The following is a 16,232-nucleotide window of genomic DNA, read 5'->3' as shown; positions in this document are numbered from 1 at the left end:
AGCTGATCAACTGTGGATTTCCACAAAACATGCACGGTTGGTGGGCCTTGAGGACAGGGTTGGGGAACACTGCCTTAGACCATACAGTTTTTTAAAGACACCCATGTTACTGGTTTAAATACAACAATAGTACACTTTCTCCGGACTTTCTACAGCTTTGTCATTACATCTAGTGGTCTGCAGTCCTCCACCTAGCCAAAGCCCTGACCATTGCTTCTGTTCTATGTCTAAGCCTAACCACCCCTTCTCAAGTGTCTCACTATGATCTTTTCCTGGCTGCTTCTTCCAGACAGCTCAAACCATAAGGTATAATTTAAATAGATGGAAATGACTACAGTATATTTCCACTATTTACCATAGTTAGTTTCTGCTGCCACCCTAGATGAGAGCAGTGAATTCAGACCTTTGGCTTCTTTGAAAAAATGGATACTTAAATTAGGAGCCTAACCTTAGTTCTTCTTTCTCAGTTGCCTAACACTAACCTAATCAATACCCCTAGGCCAACCTTACTCCTTCATTCATTTAGTGTATAACTGTAATCCACCCTTTCCCCAATTGATGTCACACATGCGCAATGCGCTATACGCCGGCAGCGTATAAGTGGGGCACACTTATACAATAGGGGGGCAGTGCCGGGGGTTTCGTTGTGTTCGTTGCTCTTCTGCATATCGCTCGCCTTTACCACCATGCACCATCTGATTGACCTCGATGGCCCGACATCTTGCAGCATGTCTGATCGATACATGTGAGCAACTGCAGACAGAAATAGGTTACATTGTTGATCGGGCATGCTCTTGGTGACACCAATTTTCATTCGATTTGTTAATAATTATCAATTCAGGTGGTCAATTGGCCACCAATTCAAGAAATGTATGTCTTTACTGTAAAGGGTTGTAATGGAGTGAAGGGTGGGGGTTAAGTTTGAGGGTTATGAACTCGCAAAACATTGTTTATCGATAGCACATTAATGGTAAACAGGTATGAAAACTTTACTGATATTCTAACTATCGGCATCACCCAACACTGAAATTAGCACACTCCTCTTTTTAAAGGGAACCAGAGAGGAACCTGAGACGGGAAAATGAAAAAAGATGTTACATACCAGGGCATTGCTCAAGCCCCATCTGCCTGGATCGCTCCTTTGCCGCCGTCCTCTGCTGCCTGCATCTACAAGAACCGGGTCCCATCACTGACGTCATGGGAGCCAGCTACACAGGAGAAGTGCGCCTTCTACGTATCTCTCCAACGGCTGCTGCAGAGATATACTTCCCTTACGCTTAGACTGGCTCCGACTGATGGAACAGTGGGGACTCGGTTCTCGTAGCTGCGGGCAGAGGAGGATGGCAGCGTGGGAGCGATCAGAGCATATGGGGCTGCAGGAAGCCCCAGGGATGTATAAAATCTTTATTTTTTTCATCTATGGTTCCCTTTAATGCACACCAGTTGACTGAAGTTTGGCAATACAATTATTGGAGGATTTTGCTTACAGGTACCACTGCCATCAGATAAGGCTAAATTCATATTTGTTAAAGACTTGTTAGCTTGCTAGATGCGCACCAGGGGTGTGACTAGAAGCGTGTAATTTATTGATGGATTAGGTCGTAAAGATGCAAGTTACCTATGATCTCAAGGCAAATAAATCTAAAAATAGAGAAAAGAAGTGCATTGTGCATCAAATGTACCCTTGTTGAAGCGATACCTGTGAAAACATATTTATTATTGCTTGTTGTAGGTTCCTGCATTTTCAGAATCAGCATCCCCTTCAAACCAGCTTGCTGTGTAACAGTGTAAGTGTGTGTAGATTTCAAAGGATGGAAATTATTTTCTTTTTCCAGTGGCAAGATTTTCCTCTCCATAATGTCATTAAAGCACCCTCTCAGAGCTATGATTAATGACTTCTGCGTCGTTAGGGGTATGACCCTGGTAGGGGAAAAATATGTCCCAAAGGGTCGCAGTAATTTTCTTCTTCCTGACATATAATAGTGTTTGCGTAGATTATTTGTATACGTCATTGACTACTTTCACCAATATAACACGCTGATGCACTTGTCACATTTGATCGGATGTATAGCACTGCTAGATGCGCAACTACAAGACCCACCGATGATTAGTCTTTTTGTGTGATAAATAACTAGTGGTGACTAACTAAAGCTATTAGAAAGGCTTGGTGCCTTTGGTTGACGAGAGACAAACACAATTTTCAACAGGGTGTACTTCAGGACTATACTTTACCAAGATTCCAGAAGCACCACTGCCACACCTAATTGCACTTATACTTCTTAAAGTGAAGGTTCAAGCAAAATTAAAAAATGAGTTTCACTTACCTGGGGCTTCTACCAGCCCCATGAAGCCATCCTGTGCCCTCGTAGTCACTCACTGCTGCTCCAGTCCCCCGCTGGCAGCTTGCCGACCTCGGAGGTCAGTGGGCCGCATTGCGTACATTTTTACGCATTCCCGCTAGTGCTGGAACATTAACACATACATTTTTACGCGTTACTGGTTTAATGCGTACATTTTTACGCATTGAACCAGTAATGCGTACAAATGTATGTGTTAATATTCCTTCACTAGCGGGAATGCGTAAAAATGTACGCAATGCATCCCGCCGACCTCCGTGGTCGGCAAGCTGCCAGCGGGGGACTGGAGCAGCAGTGAGTGACTACGAGGGCACAGGATGGCTTCATGGGGCTGGTAGAAGCCCCAGGTAAGTGAAACTCATTTTTTTATTTTGCTTGGACATTCCCTTTAAGGTGCAGGTTTTAATAATTATAGCTATTAATAATGAGCCAAAATTTCCAGTTTTTGTAATTACGACACAAAATTTGCAATAACGACATGGAATTGTAATTCATAATAATCAGATAATTCATAATTTTGTAATTCATAATTTTGTATCATAATTTCATGTTAAATCGTAATTTCATGTTTCATTCCATGTTACTCGTAATTTCATAATTTCTAGTAAAACAAGAAAATAAAAAAAAATTATGTCAAACGTGTTTTACACAAAAAGTCATCCCGGGAAATGCTCCTAAGTCCGAAAATTTTAGCAATGCCAAAAATTTCAACACGAAAACAATTGTAGGTTTCGCAAAATTGTATTCAGCGCATTACAATCATCACTCAGGCCTGGAACCCACTAGCAGCGCTTTTCTAAGCCTTTTCTAAGCGCTCGTGATTCAACCACTAGGCGACTGCATCACGCCAATGGGTGCCAGCCCCAGGACCGCCTAACACCGAAAGGCGTAAAGTCCTTGGGGCGTGGTTTGCAGGAGAGTGCACGCGCCGATGCATGCGCATATCCGCTTGCATGACGGAGCTCCGCCTACAGTCTCCCAGCAGCGATCGCCACTCAGAGACTGTTAGACGGCAAAATTGCCATATTTTAACACAGTACAACGCTGCGATCTATGACAGCGCTATACAGGGGACAGCCATGTGACACTGCTGTCCCCTGGGTGGCACAAAAGTGATCTATGACAGCCGATCACGCTGATTTGCTGGCGGGGGGAGGGAGAGAGGGGGGATTACAAAATAAAATAAAATAGGTAAAAATATTATAAAATAAAACAAATAAATATTTATAAAATAAAACCAAACATCTGGGGAAAGAGCTCTGTTGGTGGGGCAAAAAGAGGGGGGAATCACTTGTGTGCTGAGTTGTGCGGCCCTACAGCGAGGCCTTACAGCTACAGTGGCCCAATTTGTGAAAAATGGCCTGGTCTTTAGGGGGGTTTAAGCCCGTGGTCCTTAAGAGATTAAAAAGCTCTTGCCAATGTAATGCTATGTGGGTGATCCCACTTGAGGGATGTGATGTATTTTAAATCCCCCATAGCATTGCATTAGCAAGAGCTTTACCAATTTCATGAGCTTAACCCTCTGGGCGATAATCCCTAGCTGAGCTCGGGGCAAGCTGCCGCAGTCTCCCCCCGTGCCGCGTCTCCCCCCCCAGACCCCGTGTGCAGTCTGGCCAATCAGCGGCAGGCAGCACTGAGGGGTGGATCGGAACTCCCTCTGACGTCACGACATCGTTGACGTCAATGATATCATCCCAATCGTCGCCATGGCGACGGGGGAAGCCAAACAGGAAATCCCATTCTGAACGGGATTTCCTGTTTGCTCTGATCGCCGGAGGAGATTGGAGGGGGTGGGGGGATGCCGCTGCACAGCGGCTATCATGTAGCTAGCGCTAGGCTAGCTACATGATTAAAAAAAAAATTTAAAAGTGCTGCGCCGCCCCCTGGTGATATTATTGTATCACCCAGGAGGTTAAAAAAGTGTTGCTAGTGGGTCCCAGGCCTAATAGCTATAGACAGGGCCGGATTAAAGGCCCATATACACGGGCTACAACTGTTGCTGGAAACACATGGCGCGCGCATGTTGCGGTGACAGGTCCTCCGTGTGTAAGTACACACGGGGGACCTTTGTGGCTAGTCGCTAGCGCACAGAGGATGTGCGCGCGACAGCTCGGTGACAGTTCCACCCGTGTGACAGCTGTCTACACGTCTCTGCCCAAAGGCAGAGATGCGGCAGAAGCTGTCGCCGAAGGTTCCTCCCCCCCGCCGGAAGCTCCATACATTGTGTATGGAGTTGCTGTCACTAGTCCACATACACATGGTGGACTAGCGTCAGTTGCGTCAAAGTTGCGGCGACAGCTGTTGCCGGCGATTGACCAAGTCAATAACCCGGCAACAGCTGAGACTAGCGACAGCTCGTGGCGTGTGTGGCATACACAGGGGGATCTGTCGCTGCAACATGCGGTTGCAGCGAAAGTTGTAACCCGTGTGTATGCACCATTAGAGGCGCGCGCAAGGAACTGTTGCTAATCAGAGCTGTCGCCAGGCGATTGACCGTTGCTAGTCTCAAGTCGGTGCGATCGTGTGTATGCTAGACTCTAGCAACTCTTGTGAGTTCGACAGTTCATTGAACCTGCGACAGAAGTTGCCGAGCAACAGTTTCCGCTATGTTGCAGACAGGTTGTTGCCACGTGTATACAATCGTCGCTTGTATACAACTGTCGTTGCTGGAGACTTTCAACTGTTGCTTGTCTCCATGCAACTGCAGACATCTGTGCCTCGTGTGTATGTAGCTTAAGACCATACATGTCCCCAAGCAAAGCAATAATTGTTGCCAATCCCCCCCACCCCATGGGGATTACTGTGTCCCACTGTCAGATCTAAGAGGCCATCACGCTTGTTGGTTAGCCACGCCCCCTGTCCTTGGGTTTGCTCCAAGTTGAATAGCCTGATTCATTAAATTAACTTGTGTCTGCTGTGTATTGGCCCATACTCACAGGCTACAATTGTTGCCGCAACACGCGCCGCGCGCGTGTTGCGGCGACAGGTCGTCCGTGAGTATGCGACGTTGCACGTGCGCGCACCCCGAACCGTCTCTCGTCGCTGATGTCGCCAGGCGATTGACCGCGTCAATCGCCTGGCGGCAGTCGCCGCAACTCAGCTGCAACTGTCGCTAGTCCGCGTGGGTATGCGGACTAGCGACAGCAGCAAGCAGTAAATACCTTGGGCTTCCGGCGGGGGGAGGAGCAACAGCGACAGCTTCCGCCACATCAGTTGCCAGCTCCCTCCGCCGTGTGTATGCGGAGGGACCTGGCGACGAGCTGTCGCTGGCCTGTCGCGCACACGCTCCCGTGTGCTAGCGACAGGCCACAAATGTGCCTCGTGAGTATGAGGCATTAGACTCAAACTTCCTAGAAGATGTACATATTTCTCACTCACCTTGCAATATTTTGATACCATTTTGTGTGTATATAAAGTGATCTTCCTTTGATAAAAAGAGAGAGAGAGAAAAAAAAAGCCTTGTGTTGGTCTGTAACCCAGAAATGTCTCCTACAGTTTTGGAACTTTACATCAACACTTTCCTGAGCTCACCGCTCTCTGGCAGTTATTAGATATTCAGCTTGATCCTGATTCCCAGCGGAGAGGAGTTTGACCTACCTAAAATTGATGTAACTTTTCTTGATCTGGTCAGTGGAGTTATTCTGACCTTCCTAATAACCCGAGAAACTTTGCAATTACAGCAGTACTGCTCCGTTCTGCATCTACTCTGCAGAGGGGAAAATCAGTACAATCTGCAGTATCGTTTCACACTCTGTAAACAACAGTCTGACCTAAAACAAGAGAGTTAAAACACAAATCTCTGCAAACAACATATCGTACCTAGATGAGCTGCCCTCGCTGACCCTTAATGGGTACACAAGTTTTCAGTGACCCTTGTTTAGCTGAAAAAGTACTGCTTCGTCCTGAGACTATTAAAGTTCAAAACTCTTTAGGCCTATTATACTAAGCTTCTTCTAAGCTGGATAATATAATCCTAAGGGCAGAATTTACATTTACTGTGCCTATAGACAAGAAAACCCAGCCAGCCTAAAAGCCACCCCTCAATAGATGCAACACTGCACAACACCTTAGGACTAGAGGTATAACTATAAGGGGAAACTGTGTGTTTTGAGAGGTTAAGCACTCTGCGACCACCTAAAGTCGATCAGTGGCCACAGAGTGGCTCCCCCAGAGCCGCCTAACGCCGGCATTAAGTCCTGGGACGGAAATTAGCAGGGAACGCTCGAGCGCTTGCGCAATTGTTTCCTGCTGAGACACGGAGCGGAGCACGATCGCGGCTTACAGGCTGTAAAAAAGAAAAAATAGCTGTTGTTTACATTGTACAGAGCTGCAATCTCCTGTAGCGCTGTACAAGGGACAGCTCTGTCACTGATGTGTCCACTCTATTTTCTCACAACGTGATCGCTTCTCATATGCTGATGCTTAATATGAGAGCCGATCGCATTGATTGGCTCTCAGGGGTGGGGGGTGGGTGGGAGAGAAACTTAAAAGACAGGACAACTTTTATTTAAAAAAAAACCTCTATAAATTAATTAAAAAAGACAAAGCCTGCAGCAGCTATCAGAGCCCACCAACAGAAAGCTCTGTTGGTGGGCAGAAAAGGGGGGGGGGAGATTTATTGGTATGCTAAGTTGTATGACCATGCAGCACACTGTTAAAGCTGCAGTGTGCTGAATTGTAAAAAATAGCCTGGTCACTAGGGGGTCTAAGCCTGTGGTCCATAATTGTTTAACGGAAACCTATGGACTCTTGCTTGGTGTTCTAAATTAAAGGGAAATCTGTCAAGCAATACTTGAATAAATATTGCCCTCATGCCCTGTTTGCTATAATAAGTATTGTTTTCACTCCCTACTCCATTAGTATTGAACTAATGTTCCCTTCCATACAGCAAATATTTTGTAAACTATGTATAAAACAGGCACCCCCTAAAATAAATATTTATTATTGTCAGTTTTATGTATTGATATAATCAGGGGCACATCATTTCGGCGCTGGGCAGTTCGGCAAAGGGCGAATCGAACGATAGCTCTCCCAGCTGCTGCTAAACTCCCCAACCGCGTTATATACTATTCTCCCTCTGAGTTGAAGGAACTCGGAGGGAGATGTAGTTTGGCGTCTGGCAACCGCCGGAGCTCCGACTTACCGTTACTCTCGGCGCGCAGCAGAGCATTGCTGCTATGACGGGGCCCAGCTTTGGCACTTGCCTTTTGGAGTACCCAATAAACGTTTTTGACTGAAAATCTACAGTCGTGTGTTCTGCTTGGAGGAGGTAAGTCCACCACTGCCTCCTCTATTACCAAATTGGTTTTTAAGCTAATTTAGTCCCTTTTATCCTTTTGGCACCTCTGTTTATCTTATTGCTGTTTGTGTATTGTGTTCGTGATTTTTAATATGTTATTAATTCACATAGCTTTATGCTTTTTCCCACATTATGAGTGCATTCACATTACAGTATATGCAAATGCAAAAAGTTGCACTGTCAGTTGCCATAGCAAAAGGGTGTCCTCTATCTCATTCCATATTGATTTGTCAAAAAACACCCAGCCTCTACCCACCCCTATTGCACTGTAGAGATGTCCCGAACAGTTCACACATGAACTTATTCGCGCAAACAACGCGGGTTCATGTTCGCATCGGATTGCAAACTTTATGCCGGTTCATCCCGCCCCTATACTACATCAATAATCTAAACTTTGACCCTCTACATCACAGTCAGCAGACACATGGCAGCCAATTAGGCTGCACTCCCTCCTGGAGCCCCCCCTTATATAAGGCAGCAGCATCGGCCATGTTCTCACTCTGTGTGCTGCTGTATTAGTGAGAGAAGGGAGAGAGGTTGCTGCAGACATAGGGAAAGCTTAGTTAGGCTCTTGTTAGCTTGCTCCTTGCTGATATTTGTTGCTGAAAAGCACAACCAAAACAGCTCTTTTGAGAGCTAATGTTCTTGTGATGTGTTTTTGTGTGTGTGTGTGGCCCACTGACACTGCATATACAGCCCTGTCTGTCGCAGCTGGCCCTTGCTAATTGCTATACTGTGCCAGGCTCAGCACATTCAGTGCCTAGTGTGACACTGCTCCACATTGTATTATAATACCAGTCCGTGCATACCTTTTACTGTACCTGTGTGACCGTACACCGTTTATATACCAGTCCGTGCAAACCTTTCACTGCACCTGTGTGACCGCATGCTGTTTTATATACCAGTCCGTGGATACCTTTCACTGCACCTGTGTGACCGCACCCTGAGTCGGGACTTGCATGCCATGCCTGCTGCCTTCCTTGGATGTGTGGTGGTAGCATTTCCTGCTCCTCTGCCCACAGCAGCCAGGTGTCCGTTAAGTAAATCTTTGAGCGGAAGAAGCCAATGTCTGCCAGTCACCCCCTTTCCCGGCGTCTGACAGCTGGCTTGGCGGAACTGTTAGCTCGCCAGCTGTTACCATACCAGCTGGTGGACTCTGAGGCCTTGCGAAAATGTGTGGCGATTGGGACACCGCAGGGGAAGATACCAGGCAGCAATACTTTTTCTAAAAAGGTGATGCCAACTGTACCGTGATGTTAAAAGGCAAGTGGTGTCCTTTCTGGCACGCAGCATTGGGTCAAGGGTCCATCTGACCACAGATGCCTGGTCTGCAAAGCACGGTCAGGGCAGGTACATTACTTATGCAGCACATTGGATCCTTCCATGGATGTGTGGTGGTAGCCGTTTCTCAGGCTCCCACTCCGGACCAGAATCGAACCTTGATTCCCCGGCCGTTACCCGTGGTCACCATGGTACTGAGAAAGTAATATGGAAAGTTTATCACACAGTTGAATGAATGACAGACCTGCCCTCCATAACAGATTCTCGTTGAAGGAACTGAACAGACGGCAGAAAAAGTCATTTAAAAAAATAGATGTAAGCTTTAACAATGGTAGAGGTAAGCGTACGTTAAAAAAGGGCGCCGGGAAAAAGGGCGCACGGTTTTAAACGCTAAGCATGAATAACGTTTAAAAAAAATTGTGCTATATTTCGTTTAAAAATAATGTTTTATAAAGTTATAAATCATTAAATAATGTGTATAAAATCGGCAATTGTAAAAACGTTAATCTTCCGTTTAAAAAGTGAAACGTATAACGTTTAAAAAAAAAATTACTAAGTAACCCTCCCTGTACCTGCCCCTAACCCCTAGACCCCCCTGTTGGTGCCTAAACCTAAGACCCCCCTGTTGATGCCTAAACCTAAGACCCCCCTGTTGGTGCCTAAACCTAAGACCCCCCTGGTGGTGCCTAAACCTAAGACCCCTCTGTTGGTGCCTAAACCTAAGACCCCCCTGGTGGTGCCTAAACCTAAGACCCCCCCTGGTGGTGCCTAAACCTAAGACCCCCCTGGTGGTGCCTAAACCTAAGACCCCCCTGGTGGTGCCTAAACCTAAGACCCTCCTGGTGGTGCCTAAACCTAAGACCCCCTGTGATAAGCATTAATAACGTTTTAAAAAATATTGTGCGGTTTTTCGTTTAAAAATAATGTTTGAAAAAGAAATATTTTACAAGTTTTCGTTTAAAAATATTGTTTTAAAAAATATTGTACTGTTTTTCGTTTAAAAATAATGTGTAAAAAATTATAAATCATTAAATAATGTGTAATCATGAGAAGCAGTTATAAAACATTAAAAGTCTCCGGGCGCCGCTTTTAAAACGTTATTTTTCTCCGGCGCCCTTTTTTCCTATTGGGCGCCCATTAAACGATATTTATAATGGGAGTGAATGGTGGCGCCCTTTTTGTCCACCTGCCTCATGCGCCCAAATTTCCTGCTTCCAGAGAAAGAACCATAGAAAGTTGATAAGGTAGTCAGACATTACCTGACATCACTGAGGAAGAGCAATCTCGACATGCTGCGCACCAGTCCAGCACGGCCATCACTACACAAACAGCTGTTTGCGGTGCGTTACACAGTGAGTTGGTCTGTCAGTGTGAAGCAGTACACTAATTTCACTACCTAATTGATGTATATACACGTAAGATGTTTTCAAGCACTTTAGGCCACCAATTTAGGAATGCAATGTGATTTCTGCCCTTTAGAGATTATAACCCTGCTATGCGTCAAATCAGTAATTTTCCCTAGGACTTTTATGTATCCCACTCCTCCATCCCCCCCTTCAGGTGTTAGACCCCTTGAAACATCTTTTCCATCACTTTTGTGGCCAGAATTAGGCCTTGATTCATTAACCAGCGCTAAGCTGATTAGTGTGCCTTAAGACCTAGTGGGCGCAAACCATGGAGTTAAGTGGTTTGCTCCCACACATCAAGCACTGCCCAGTGCAGTGCGCGCACAGCGATTAAAAGTGCGCGGTGTGACGATAACGTCGCACCTGCTGCCCTGTAAACGGCGCATCGGGTGCTTCCGAAGCGGCACACTGATGTGCATGGTTACTGCCCACAAAGCTACTTTTTGGGCACTAAGTGGCTTTTCACTTTTCACGGTTAGTGAATCAAGCCCTTAGTGTTTGTAGTTTTGAAAGTTCGCCTGCCCATTGAAGTCTATGGCGGTTCGCTATGTTAGCCGGTTCCCAAACTTTTTCGCAAGTTCGCGTTCGTGGTCCGCGAACCAAAATCCGTGGGTTCGCGACATCTCTATTGTACTATGGAGTCTATGCATTAGATGTGCAAAAATTTCCCTGAAGCCCTTCTCCATATAACAGTAACTATTGCCCTGCTGCTTTCTTCTATATAATAAATAATTAGCTGATAATTAAAAACTCTTCATGGAACTTGTATTGCTCTCAGATATCCTATGCATAGTGGTGCAAGCACAGTGTAATTACCTGCTCATATCACCTGGGTTTTCACTTCCTATTCAATTTCACAATCCTTTGAAACATTTTTAAATCTCAAACAATTTTTGAGTGCCAAATTGGATCTTACAACCTCATTTGGTGCCCCTTAAAATTTACGCAAGAATGAAAGTTAAGCATCAACGGGAACTACATCTCCTGGCATGCATTGCGACTGCCAGAGACACAGGACATCATCATGGTAATCTGCGGTTCTGGGGCATAGGAAGGAACATAAAAAATGGAGGCATATTGACGGCGGCTCACTTAGCAGGAGGTTTGTTCGAGAAATGTTTCAAATTTTGTGCACAGTCCCCTTTAAATGCCTAGTTGTGATTCACCTATGTGCCGGGCTGCATTATTTAGCCGACTAGTCTTGCTGTAGAGCTGTGTGCTCAGGAGGAGTTGCACCAGCAGACATGAACCATTGCAAAGCCTTTTGTAATTAAGGAATAGCTTGATTTGCACTAGATAAGTGTCTGATTCTGTCAAAGCCTTGCTTAATACATTCCTCCTATGCATGAGTAATGAGAAATTTTTAACTCAAATGCAAATATATGTTTTTTTGTTTTTAATTTTGATATGTTTGCTAAGATTATGAGGACCTGATTATATTCACATTTTTTTTGCTATTTTGGCCAAATGTAATTACAATTTGGGCATTTAACTGTTTTGGTGTAATCCACTAGTAATTTTGGTGAAATGTTTACATAATTTTGTGTGGTTAATAGCAAAGCCCACCTACATGCTATCATCACAAAATTGCTACGTATGTCAAGGGGAAGAGTGGGAACAAGGCAAAATAATACTATTTCAAGAAAGAACTTGTCATTTTTAAGAAAATCCACAAAATGCTAAGAAAAATGTTTTTTTAACCTCTTGCCGCCTGCGTCACGCCGATGGGCGTGGCCACGGCGGCAGCCCCAGGACCGCCTGACGCAGAGTGGCGTAAAGTTCTGGGGCTCTGTTTTGCAGGAGATCGCGCACAGGCTGCGCATGCATCTCCTGCTTGGGGAGTGGAGCTCCACCCCGCCTTCAGTCTCCGAGCGGCTATTGCTCAGGAGACTGTAAGACGGCGTGATCGCCGTCTATTTACTCTGTGCAGCGCTGCGATCAGCAGCAGCGCTGCACTGGGGACAGCCGTGTGACACGGCTGTCCCCCTGGGGGACAAGAGAGTGATCGGCTCTCATAGGCAGAAGCCTATGACAGCCGATCGCCGTAATTGGCCAGCTGTGGGGAGGGAGGGAACATTTTTAAAGAAACAGGGTTTTTTAATGAAAAAAAGTTACAATAACATTTATTAAAAAAAAATTAAACATGGGGGGAGCGATCAGACCCCACCAACAGAGAGCTCTGTTGGTGGGGAGAAAAAGGGGGGGGGATCACTTGTGTGCTGTGTTGTGCGGCCCTGCAGCTTGGCCTTAAAGCTGCAGTGGCCAATTTCACTAAAAATGGCCTGGTCACTAGGGGGGTTTAGCCCTGCAGTCCTCAAGAGGTTAAACTCAGAAGAATTATTGTTTAAAAAACAGTTTTCCTTTGCATTTTTAAAATCAATTTTCTCAAAAACTACAAGGTCTTTTTTTTTTTTTCCCCACTATTCCCCTTAACATGTAGCAATTTTGGTGACAATAGCATGTATGGGGGCTTTGCTATTAACCACTTGCCGACCGCGCACTCATACCGCGCGTCGGCAAAGTGGCAGCTGCAGGACCAGCGACGCAGTTCTGCGTCGCCGGCTGCAGGCTAATTAATCAGGAAGCAGCCGCTCGCGCGAGCGGCTGCTTCCTGTCAATTCACGGCGGGGGGCTCCGTGAATAGCCTGCGGGCCGCCGATCGCGGCTCGCAGGCTAAATGTAAACACAAGCGGAAATAATCCGCTTTGTTTACATTGTACGGCGCTGCTGCGCAGCAGCGCCGTAAGGCAGATCGGCGATCCCTGGCCAATCAGCGGCCGGGGATCACCGCCATGTGACAGGGGACGTCCTGTCACTGGCTTCATAGGACGGATAGCGTCCTGTGCAGCCCGGATCACCGGGGGGGCCAGGTAGGAGAGGGAGGGGGGGGGAATTTCGCCGCGGAGGGGGGCTTTGAGGTGCCCCCCCACAACACCCAGGCAGGCAGGAGCGATCAGACCCCCCCTGCACATCATCCCCCTAGTGGGGAAAAAAGGGGGGTGAACTGGTCGCTCTGCCTGCACCCTGATCTGTGCTGGGGGCTGCACAGCCCACCCAGCACAGATCAGCTAAAACAGCGCTGGTCCTTAAGGGGGGGTAAAGGGTGGGTCCTCAAGTGGTTAATTGTTAAAGTTTGCACAAAATTATGCACAAATTACAGTTCCTGATTCCGTTTACAAACACAATAATTTTAAATTTTACCTGAAATTTCACATTACGATGTTGCATCATAATTGCGAATTACTATGTGGAATTCCGATTATGCAAAAATTGTGCTCATCAGTAATAACTAGGTTGTGTTGCTTTTTTTTAGGATCTAGAGGCTTCTCTCTTCTTAGGTAAGTATCTGTTTTTTACCTTTAGCTTTATCTTGGGTTCATTTTAAGTCAGGTCCTAGTCAGACCTCTAGGCATGCAGGCCATGAAGATTTCATAAGCAACAGCTCACCGCGGATAATTAAATGACACTGTGAGGAAGCTGTATACATGCTGGACTCTTGCCTGTGGAGGGTCAGCACAGTTACCTCACCAAGCTTTTCTAGTGCCTGGATAGTGGAATGGTTAAGGGCTCTGCCTCTAAGGGCCATTGCACACCAAAAATCTCTAGCAGATCGGCTAACGCTAGAGCAGATTTCATATATTGTTACAGTAAAGCTGTTACTGAACAGCTTCTGTAACAAAAACGCCTGGAAAACCCCTTTGATCTAGCATTTTTGAAGCAGATTTTCAAAGCGATTCTAGGCATGTTAAGGGCCCATTCACACTAGAGCACTTTGCCGACGATTTCGGCAAAACGCTCAAGCGCTAGCGCTTTTGAAAGCGCTAGTGCTATAGTACCCTATGGGCCCGTTCTTACTTGGGCCAAATGCAAACGTGTAGCCTTCACCATTTTCAGGCGATTTCCCGGCGATCGCGTTTCAGTGCTATAGAAGCGCTAAACACAATTGCGGAGAAATCGCTGCAGTGTCCAGTGATTTTTCCATGTGAAATTGCGGAAAAATCACTCCCGCAAAACGCCGGCGGTAATTGCCCGCGTTTTGCGCTTTAAAGTGTGAATGGGCCCTTAGAGAGGTTTTCTAAACATGCCTAGCATATTTTGGAGCGTTTTCGTTGAGCAGATTTCATATATTGTTACAGTAAAGATGTTAGTGAACAGCTTCTAATTTAGCGTTTTTTAGAGCAGTTTTTCCACTTTCCTATACTTAACATTGAGGCAGAAATGCCTCAGAAAAAAAAAAATGCTGCAGCCCCTGAGTTTGCAGTTGTGGAAAAAACTAACCACTCTGGTGTGCTCCAGACCATTAAGATACATTACCCAAGCAGTTTTTAAACCGCTAGCGTTTTTTTAAAATGCTCCAGAACCGCTCTGGCGTGCACCAGCCCTATCACAGGAGACCAGGGTTTGAATTTCAGCTCTTCCTGTTCAGTAAGCCAACACCTATTCAGTAAGGAGTCCTTGGGCAAGACTCCCTAAAACTGCTACTGCCTCTAGAGCAAGCCCTAGCAGCTGCAGCTCTGGCGCTTTGAGTAACAAAAGGAAGAAGTCCCGCTACACCAGTTGGTCGGGTGAAAGTAGAAATCCTTTATTGATATTTCAATCCATCATCAGTGTTGCAATAAAAGGCTCACGCGTATCGGAGCATGGAATGGCTCCTTAATCATAGCATACTAACATGAATGTATTCGCAGGCTATATAGTGCATTAAGCCACACCCCTAAAGGTGTGAACCCTGTGCTTAAAGGTATACATAACATAATATTTAAAAGGTGATTAATAGCACCATAATGCATATATAAAAAAATCCTCATTTAAAAACAATAGGCACAGCATGACATCACATCTCAAAAACCTACCAAACTCTCTACCCCATATTTAAAATAGACTACAATATCGCACACATGGTGGATAGTATTCATTAGTATTAATCATAGAAAGTGTTTAAATCAAGTCTGGAGTTTAATCCTGTAGGGGATCGTGTCCCCAATTTCCAAATCCAGAAAGCCTCCCGTTTCAGAAGCTTCCCATAGATATCACCTCCCCTCATTGGGTATGAAACCCTTTCTACACCATGGAATCTAAAGCCTGCCATATTGCCCGAATGAACATGAAAAAAGTGCTTAGAGACACTTGACGCATGGGTAATATATTCTGCATTTCTAAGACATCTCCCTGCGCCATGATAGTGCTCAGAAATTCTCTGGCGGAGAGGGCGGGTGGTACATCCCACATATTGAACCGCACACTCCACACAAGTAACCAGATACACGACATTGTGAGTGTGACAATTGATATATTGTCTAATATCATGGCTAGTGTGTCTAGAGAGTGAAACGGCCTCCCGGGTCTGATCGTGAACATGGCAGAATCTACATGTACTGTATCCACATCTGTATGAACCCAGATATCTCAGCCAAGTGGGTCTGGGTCTGTTGGTACTCTGAAACAAGCTAGGGGAGAGCTTCGAACCTAAGGTAGGAGCACGTCGTGAAGAGAAGCCACAGCCCTCCGCCAGTACAGCTTGTAATTTAGGATCTGAGTGGAGAACAGGCAAGTATTTTTTAATGATTTTTACAATCTCAGAATATTCTAGACTGTAAGAGGTTACAAAATTAATACCTTTATTTAGTCGCCTGTTCTCCCTACCAGATCGGGAGGACAGAAGATCGGCCCTTGTCTTGCGTAGAGCCCGACTCCTGGCCTCCAAGATATGATTGTCCCGATATCCCCGAGCTTTAAGCCTGGATTGGACCAGATCTAATTCTTGTTCTATTCTATCTGGATCTGAGCAGTTCCTAGCTGCTCTAATCATTTCTCCATATGGGATGGATCTTAAAGTATGTTTTGGGTGGCAGCTAGTGGCTAAAAGTAAGGAATTGCCCGCACACTCCT

This window comes from Hyperolius riggenbachi, chromosome 1 (genome assembly GCF_040937935.1).
Source record: "Hyperolius riggenbachi isolate aHypRig1 chromosome 1, aHypRig1.pri, whole genome shotgun sequence".
Classification (NCBI taxonomy): Eukaryota; Metazoa; Chordata; class Amphibia; order Anura; family Hyperoliidae; genus Hyperolius; species Hyperolius riggenbachi.
Note: the sequence above shows the minus strand (reverse complement) of the source record.